Source organism: Ananas comosus, linkage group 21, assembly GCF_001540865.1.
Source record: "Ananas comosus cultivar F153 linkage group 21, ASM154086v1, whole genome shotgun sequence".
Classification (NCBI taxonomy): Eukaryota; Viridiplantae; Streptophyta; class Magnoliopsida; order Poales; family Bromeliaceae; genus Ananas; species Ananas comosus.
The window spans coordinates 6,343,430-6,352,414 of NC_033641.1; positions in this window are offsets into that span (position 1 = coordinate 6,343,430).

An 8,985-nucleotide genomic window follows, 5' to 3' on the forward strand; every position below is an offset into this window, starting at 1 on the left:
GAGGAGGGTGGGGGTTGCACGGGAACATTTCTGGTCAAGCACTTTTGTTTGCTTAAAACAAAAAAAAATTAACTAAAAATCAAGAACTAGAGAATAAGAAGAAGATAAAATTACACTTTTAAGATAAAGTTATAATGTTTTAGAAGAACGTTGCACTATTACAGACGTAAGTTGCAGTCTTTGAGATGTAAACTACACCTTTTAAGATTAAAGTTACACTCTTGGGAGATAGTTACACTATTTTTTCTTCCAAAGAGCAACCTTTAATATGAAAATTACACTTTTTAAACGAAAGTTACATTATTTAGGAGATAGTTACACTGTTGCTCCTCCCAAAAAGTACAATTTTTGTTTAAAAAGTATAATTTTTATCTTAAATGTTATAATTTATATTTCAAAGAGTGCAACTTACGTCTATAATAGTGCAACATTCTTCTAAAAAAGTCTAACTTTATTTTAACAATGCAGCTTCATCTTTTTCTTCCTTCTTCTCTAGTTCTTCTTCTTTATTCTCTAATTTTTTTATTTTTAGTTAATTTTTTTATTTGAAGCAAACAAAAGTGTTTGACGAGATATGCTCACGTGCACCCCCCGCGCTCCTCGCCTTCGACCCCGCTGAGCCCGCACTTACCGCTGGTCTCTGGGATGCCGCACTCGTCGCCGCCCTACCCTTTTTTCCAGTGTTGTCATACTCTCATCCATCTCCACTTTGTTCGTTACCGGCCCTGGATAGGAACTGTGGGCTGTGTGCTCTCTCCCTCGCTAGCGAGCTTCTTGATGCTGAGAAGCACTTCTTTTCGTCGTCGGTGGCGATGGTAAGGACCGCGGGTTCCCAAAAGTGGGTTCGGTAGGTGGAAAATTCGTTGTAATGGAGGTAGAGGTGGAGGTAGGTAGCGAATGGCCACGGAGGTGGTGGAGGAGGTTCAGAGAGAAAGAGAAAGAGGATCGCAGCGTAGCCTCGGCAAGGTCAGAGGCGAGGAGAGCGGGGGGTGAGCGGGCGTGGGTGAGGGCGCATAGGGCGGAGGCAGTGAGGGGTGTCCCAAAGGGCGACAGCGAGCGCAACCTTGGTGGGGTCGAAGACGAGGAGGCCAGGTGGTGCCCGGACATGAGCGATGGCACGGGGGGCAGAGGCAAGGCGGGCCACCTCCGTCTCTGCCTCTCTCTTTAGAGAGAGGCAAAAAAGAACAAGAGAAAAAAAAGGAGAGAGAGAAAGGAATAAGGATATTTTGGCCAGTTTTCTAAAAATTCGGCCTGAATCTACAAAATTGAAAAACGCGGCCCAATTTTGCAAAAACTCAAAACTTGTGGATTTTTTCTGCAAATTGGACTTTTTATAAAAAAAATTTAATACTTTACTACTTTTAAATAAGGGTGTCAAACGGGCCGGGCAGCCCATGGACCACTCAGCCCGGCACGAGACGTGCTATTGTAGATACCGTGCCAGGCCGACGCAACCTCCTATACTGGGCGGTGTTAAACCAGGGTTTTAGGCCCGTTAGCCTAGCACAGCATAGTCCATAGTGGGTTTGGGTCGTGCCAGGCCGACAGTTTAACCCGTGGCCCAGCACAGCACGACCTATGTGGGTTGTGCCTATCGGGTTGGTCTGGCCTGGTCCCTAAGGCCCTAGACTAGTTTGTCGGGCATTGGGGCTTGGCCTTTGGGCGAAAAAGGAAAAACCTTCCTTTCTCCAAAGGTATGCTTTGTGGCAGACCTTAGGCTCTTCGCAAGGTCTGCCACAACCTTCGACCTCTTCTAAAGTCTCAGACCTTGGGAGAGGAGTAAGTTTAGTCTCTTTGGACCAAATTGCCCTCCTTGGGAAGGCAATTTGGTCCAACTTGACTGTTTCTCCTCCCAAAGAGTGCAACTTTTGTTTAAAGAGTATAACTTTCATCTTAAAGGGTGTAGTTTATATTTCAAAGAGTGCAACTTACGTATGTAATAGTGCAACATTCTTCTAAAATATTGTAACCTTATCTTAACGGTGCAATTTTATTTTCTTCGTCCTTTTTCTCTAGTTTTTCTTTCTTATTCTCTAGTTTTTAATTTTTAGTTAATTTTTTTTATTTTAAGCAAGCAAAAGTGCTTGACCAGAGATGCTCCCGTGCACCCCCCGCTTTCCTCGCCTTCCCCCGCTTTCCTCGCCTTCAACCCCGCCGAGGCTGTGTTCGCCGCTGGTCTATGGGACGCTGCGCTCGCCGCCGCCTCGGCCTCTTTTCCGGTGTCGTCACGCTCTCCTCCGTCTCCACCTCATTCATCTCTGGCCCTGGATGGGCGTGGTGGGTCGCGTGCCTCTCTCGTGCTAGCGAATTTCTTAGCACCGAGAAGCGCTTCCTTTTCATCACTGGCGTCCGTGGTTAGGATGACAGGTTTTCAAAAGTGGGTTTGGTGGGTGAAAAATTTATTGCAGTGGAGGTGGATGTGGAGGTGGATGTGGAGGTGGAGGTGGGTCATGAAGGGCTGCGGACGCAGTGGAGGAGGCTCGTAGAGGAAAAAAAGGATCACGGCGCAGGCTCGGTGGGGTAAGAGACGAGGAGAGCGGGAGGTGAGCGGGTGCCGGTGAGGTCGCATAGGGTGAGGTGAGGAGGGGCGTTCCAAAAGGCAGCGGTGAGCGCAGCCTTGGTGGGGTCGGGGCGAGGAGGGCAGGTGGTGCGAGGACGCGAGCGAGGGCGCAGGGGGCAGAGGCAAGGCGGGCCACCTCCGCCTCTGCCTCTATCTTCGGAGAGGCAAAAAAAAAGAACTGCAAAAAAAGTAAAGAGAGAAAGAAAGAAATAAGAGTATTTTAGTCAGTTTTCTAAAAATCCTGCATGAAGCTGCAAAATCGAAAAAGGCGGCCCAGTTTTACCAAAAGCTTAAAACTTGTGAATTTTTTTAATGCAAATTGGCCATTTTTTAAAAAAAGTTTTTTTAATAGTTTACAACTATTAAATAAGGGTGTCAAATGGGCCGGGTTGTAATGTATCGATTCCCTGGTGTATTGTACCGAACTTTGGTCAAATTGACCGAAGTATGGTAAGGGGACGACTGGAGAGATTCATGTATTGTCCTTAAGGTTTCGGAGTTGTTAGGAGTGACCTTTGAGTGTGTTTGAGTGTTTTCAGCATTATTGGGTGCGAAAACGGACTGAGAAATGTTAAAGCTACAAATTTTGTATTGAGTACCGGTACTGGATGTTGGGTATTGGAACCCAATACAAGTGTAGAAAAATCAGCTCTCGGGTATTGCAGAATTGGACCTGGGGTATCGGTATTAGAAGGCTGAGTACCAGTACTGGAGGTCACGTAACGGAACCCAATTGAATGCCCAAAAATCCAACGTTCTGGTTTACAGGAACTGCGAGATACAAAATTTGAATGAGTGCAAATTAAGGAAAATGGAGGGCTTATTTACAATTATGGAAACTTATAAATAAACCAAACTCCTCCTCTCTTGTTCTCTACTTGAGAACACACTCTCTTTCACTCTCTCAACTTCTCTTCCTTTCTTTCTCTAGAATCTCTCCAACAAGAAGTGGTTTTGGAGGGGATTTGCTGAGGATTGGAGCCTTGAGGGAAGAAAAAGCTCAAGAATAAGGAGCAGCTTGTGGAGTAAAAGAGACTAAGGTGAGGTTTTGGAATGTTTAAGTTAGGATTTGGTTTTATTGCTTTAGAATTGATGGTTTTGGGATTCTTAAGACATGAGAACTTAGTATAACCTATGAATCCCCATGAGATTTGACTAGATGACTATTGTGTGAACCCTAGGACCATAATTAGGGTTTCTATGGAAATAAGGTTCGTGGTGAAATTGTTTTTCTAATTGAAGGATAAATCAACACATTGGGCAATTTAAATTAGAGTTCTTATGAGCCTACGGTGTCCTATTGAAGAAAATTGTCGTTTTATCTTTGTTAACCTTGGGTCGACCTAAATCGGCAACAATAAATCGCGGGGTTTGGTTTCTTGCTTCTTGACATCAATACGAGGTGGGCGGTTCTATACGAAATAGTTGGATTTCTTCCTATGTCTATATTACCATTATTGGTCATATATATTTATGTATCGAAATTATGCATTGTAGGGTTATTATGGTATTATGCTTTCAATTTCTTGCACGCTTCAAAGTAGAGTTAGATAACATGGATCGGGAACTCGAACATTAGATGCATGAGAATTGGGTTGTTGAATATTGGGAACCTATGAATGCAAAGAACTAGTATGCAAATTAGAAAACATAGTGAAATGTAATGATATGAACTTGGTGGCATATGGACTAGCTGTGTTTGATAGCACTTGTGACATTAGATGCTAGGGATTGGTAGATCCCCAAATATTATTACCCTTAGGTAGTAGGGTATCCTCGAGCTTAGAGGATTGGATCGTACTAACATATTGTCTGTCGGTTTGTTGATGGTCGTGACACCATGAGCAGTGAGCTCCAGAGTTGTCACACATGGGTTAACGTTTCTACCCAGCAGTCGACCCCAGATTGGTTGTAGCGGAATTCTCCCCAATTGTGGACCTTGGTTTTGTGAGTGGGATTAACCTTTCGGGTCAGCTATATGATTGGGTGTAATATACCGAAAATTCGGGAAGTAAATATCGAACTTTAGTTAAATTGACCAAAGTGCGAGGATGGTACACTTCGGAAAGTCCGAAGGTGTTAAAGTGAGTAAAAGTGCATTGTGGGAGATTTTCGAGAGCTTAAGAATCAAAAATCTGCAAACTGCAGTTTTTGAGCTCTCGGGGACCGGTTCCTGGTGGGAGAGACCGGTCCCCGAACGCGTGAGAAGTGAGAAAGGCCGAAAATCGGCTAAGTCTCAGAAAACCAGCTCTCGAGAACCGGTCCCTGCGGGGAGAGACCGGTCCCCGAGAGACCGGTCCCTCTGGGATAGACCGGTTGCATCGCGCGGGAGCCCTGGCTGCCCGCGGGGAGAGCTCTCTGGGACCGGTCCCAAGTCGGGGAGGCCGGTCCCCGAACCCAAAATCTGTCCAGTTTGGGCAGTTCAGTAAAGTGAAAGTTGAGGGGCCTATTTGCATTTATGCAACCCAATAGTTATGTAGAGGGCAATGAGGGCTTTTTCTCTCATTTCACTCCCTCTCACACCCTCTCACCTATCTTTCTCTCTCTAGAAGGCAAGAAAGAGAAGAAGAAGACAAGGAAAAGAAAGGAAAAGAAGAAGAAGAAAGTGGAGAAGAAGAAGAAGGAGTGAAGAAACTCCCTCTCCCTTATCTCTAGCTTTGTGAAGTAAAGCTTTTAGAGGTCAGCTTGAACCCTAATCATGGTAGAACCCAAACTAGGATTTAGATTAAGCTAAGAATGATTTTTATAGAACCTTTAGAGTGTTTGGAGTTACTTTTGCTTCCTTGTGAGATCAAAACCATGGATTGGTGTGGAAGGTGGAGCTTGAAGGAGAGCTTCAACCCCTCTCATGGTAGAATCCAAACTAGGGTTTGGATTGAACTAAAGATGCTTTTTGTGGAGTCTCTAGAGTAGAATGAAGCTTTTTTTGCTTCCCAATAAGATCAAACCCTAGGTTTGATATATGTTATGAGCTAGGGCACCCAAATTGGGGCTTTTGCTTACGAGGGTTCCAAAGTGAAATTGACCTTCTAGAAACCTAATTGGGGGTATTTCCGACGCGTTGGTGCGGTCGGTTGGAGCAAACGAAAAGCCTACGCAAAGTTATGGCCAAATAAGCCTAATTTGGCTTCGTTAACTCGCAGGTAGCGAACCGGGTGTCTAAAAATCCCTAGAAAATCGTCGGAGCACCTTTGAGAACCTACGAGATGGGTGATGCTATCCAAACTCGTTGAACTTCCTTCTATGCCTAATGTATCATTCAATTGAGCATATGTTATATACATTGTTGCATGCATCGTAGGGTATATGTAATGAGAATAATGTAATGTTGCATGTTGTGAGTACAATTTGCCTAATGAGATAGTTGAGAACCCCTATGAATGTTTAACCCTATATATATGCATGAGATAAAATGTGAGCACCCAAATGAGGCAAAAGAACAAAGTGACACTGTAATATACCAGATTTTGGCATAAAAATAAAAGTAAATAAAAATAGTGTGAGATACTATTTTTATTTGGTTTTTGAGAAACAAAGTATAAGTCTATAATGACTTGTGCTGAAATCGGAATGAAAACAGAAGATTTATAATTTTCTGTTGAAAACGAGACAGATAAATTAGCAAAAAATACAGAGTCTCAGAAAATTATGAAAATTGGAGGATAAGTCAGAAATATTTTTATGAGGCTAGATTTAAAGTTTCATATTTTTCTGACACCCGAAAGTTGAGAAATAAAATCCGAAATCTATCTGATAAAGATTACAGTTCGGTACAGTTTTCGGTGACCAAACGGGGTCGAAACTGAAAACTTAAAGTATATTCTTGTTCGGTACGTTAAACCGAATATGACTGTCAAATTTGAGCTCAAACGGATACTCTGAGAGCTCCGGCGAAAGATATCAGATTTTAAGTTGCCTGGATCCAACGTGAGAATAGATTTTTTTGGAAGTTCATAGGAAACTGGTAGAGCAAGTTTCCTCTCTATGTACCTATAGTTTCAGCGACTTGGCTTTCTTTCACCTCCAGTTATTTCACCACTCACAAGCAAAGAGAAAAAGTCCCTCTCTTACACCAACAAGTAGAGTATTGTAGAGAAGAAAAGATAAGAAAAATTAAGCAAAGGCTGTGGAAGAAGATTTTCCATCATGTACAGCTAGCTTGAAGTTGAAGCTCTCTCTAATGGTGGAAAGCAAGCTTTCCAATTGTGGATTTAGCTTATCTGAATGGTGTCTAAGCGTTGACGATCTCATAATTTAAGCTAGGATTTGCGTTAATCCTTATCTTAGTGTTCCAATAGCCTTCTAATGGTTTGGCATTAGCATGTTAAATCATTTTAATTTGGTAATGTGAGCATGTGTAAAGGCTAGTTTATATAATATAGACTTAAGAGCGCTTTAATTATATGACCTAAGACATGATTTAAGCGAATCCTTAGATGCTAAATAGATGACTATTGCCATGGACATAGCGGATGCATATGATATTTCTTGCATAGTGTATCTAAGGCTCAAAAATGGGAGTTTTGTTAAAAATCAGTAAAGTGATCTCATTTGACCTCCGGTAAACTACCCATTGCCTATGGTAAAACGAACGAGCGTTGGCGAGTCCGGTTCGGCGACTTCGTCGACCGGTGCAAAGTTATTAAAGAAACGGATGTTAGCTCGTTTCCGTGAAGAAGCCGAGGCCGACTCCTAAGAATCATGAGGATGCGATCTGCGGCAGCACCGTGTTAGTCTGGCGAAGAGCTTCCTGCACTTAACGGCGATAGCGTGCCTCTGGAGTGCAACTCTCCTTGAGATCAATCGTGGCCAAACCGGGTTTACGCGCGTGCCCGCGGAGCCATTGCAAGGGGTGTCGACAAAGCAATGCGGAAAGCGCTTGTGAGTTGGTGGGTTGTGCTCACACTGAAAGTCGGTATTAGTCACTTGTCCGTGCCGATAAAGTTTGTAGTATGTTTTCTATTGTATGGCATATAAAGTATGCTACTCTTCAGAATGCTTGATCAAAGTATGCATTAGAATGCATGATAAAGATAGAACCAAACTGATCATGCTATTGAGGTTGATGTTAATTTACTGATGTGCATATTATAGATATGCTAAAACACGATTTCAAGGAAAGTATGACAATTATATTTACTGTCTCTTTATACTAACCTGAGAATGCACCGTAGTAAATGTTAACGAATCAGAAAATGCTGAGTAGTAATGCTGCACTACAATGGGGATGACAAATAAATGCATGCGGTGAAATTTAGATTCGAGGCAGTCGACAATGCCGTAAAGTGGACACCAGAGTTTTAGTTGGCGACAACAAAGCAATTTATAAATGTATGTAAAGAATACCTATGATAATGGCTAAAATAAGAATTAATATATGTTTAATGACACTAACTTTCGAAATTGCCAGATCTCGAGTTGTACTTTCTTTGTTGTGTGTGAAGGGAATGTGGGGGATACATTCTACATTTTGAGAGAGTGAGCGGGTGTGGCAGAGCGCGTTTGGTTTGGAACAAGTTAGAGAGCATTGGAGTGTTAAAAGTAGAGAAAATGCATTGATTGCGGAAAATCAAGCATTCTTCTCTTGTTGTTACCGTACGTACACAAGCAATCACTCCTTGTACCAGTACGCATTTGGGCAGATTCGTGTGCTAGCAGGGCTAATATTGTCATTTTTCACCTCTTTGAGCCAATACTATTTGAAACCCAGCACAACTCTGGGAGCTTGCTGGACGCCCGAGTGTTGGCTAGGCTCAGAGAAGCGGTTTCTTCCTCTTTCTCTCTTTCTCTTAGGTTATTCATCTCTTCTACACTCTAATGAGAATTCGGTCGTTCGCGCCGTGTTCCGCCGCCGCGCTCGGCTCGACCTGATGGAGACTCAGAGGAAAGGTGTTTGGATCTGGGGTGGAGAGGGAATTTTTGCTGAGTTTCTGTGAGTTACCACCTGAGTAAGCTGCAGTGTAAAGCTTTGAGGCAGAGGGTATTAATATCGATTTTTTCTCTTAGTTACGTTTCGTTATTGGTTTTGGACGCCTGTTTCGTACTTCGTTGCTTCCAAGCTGACTTAGAAGTTGTTTTCACCAAAAGATAGGGTTCTTTTGGCTAACTTAATTATCCATCTAAATACTCAGAGATATTGGTGCTTTAAAGCTATATGAAGGATAAGTTAGTGAGTATAACTATTTCGGAACTATTACGCAGGTTTTATTGACGCATTTCGTTTGTTCCTTCGCAGCAGGTAGGTTCTTCGAACCATTTGCAGCTAATTGGTATGACCTGCGCGTTCTCAAAGGTTCTAGAATGTTCTAACCTGAGAGTTAGTAGGGAATTTCAGTTAGAAAAACTGAATTCGATGATTCCGACTAATATTGTTAGAATTGGACGACTTTGTTTGCCTGTTTTGGAAAAGTCGCGCGGGTCGCAGG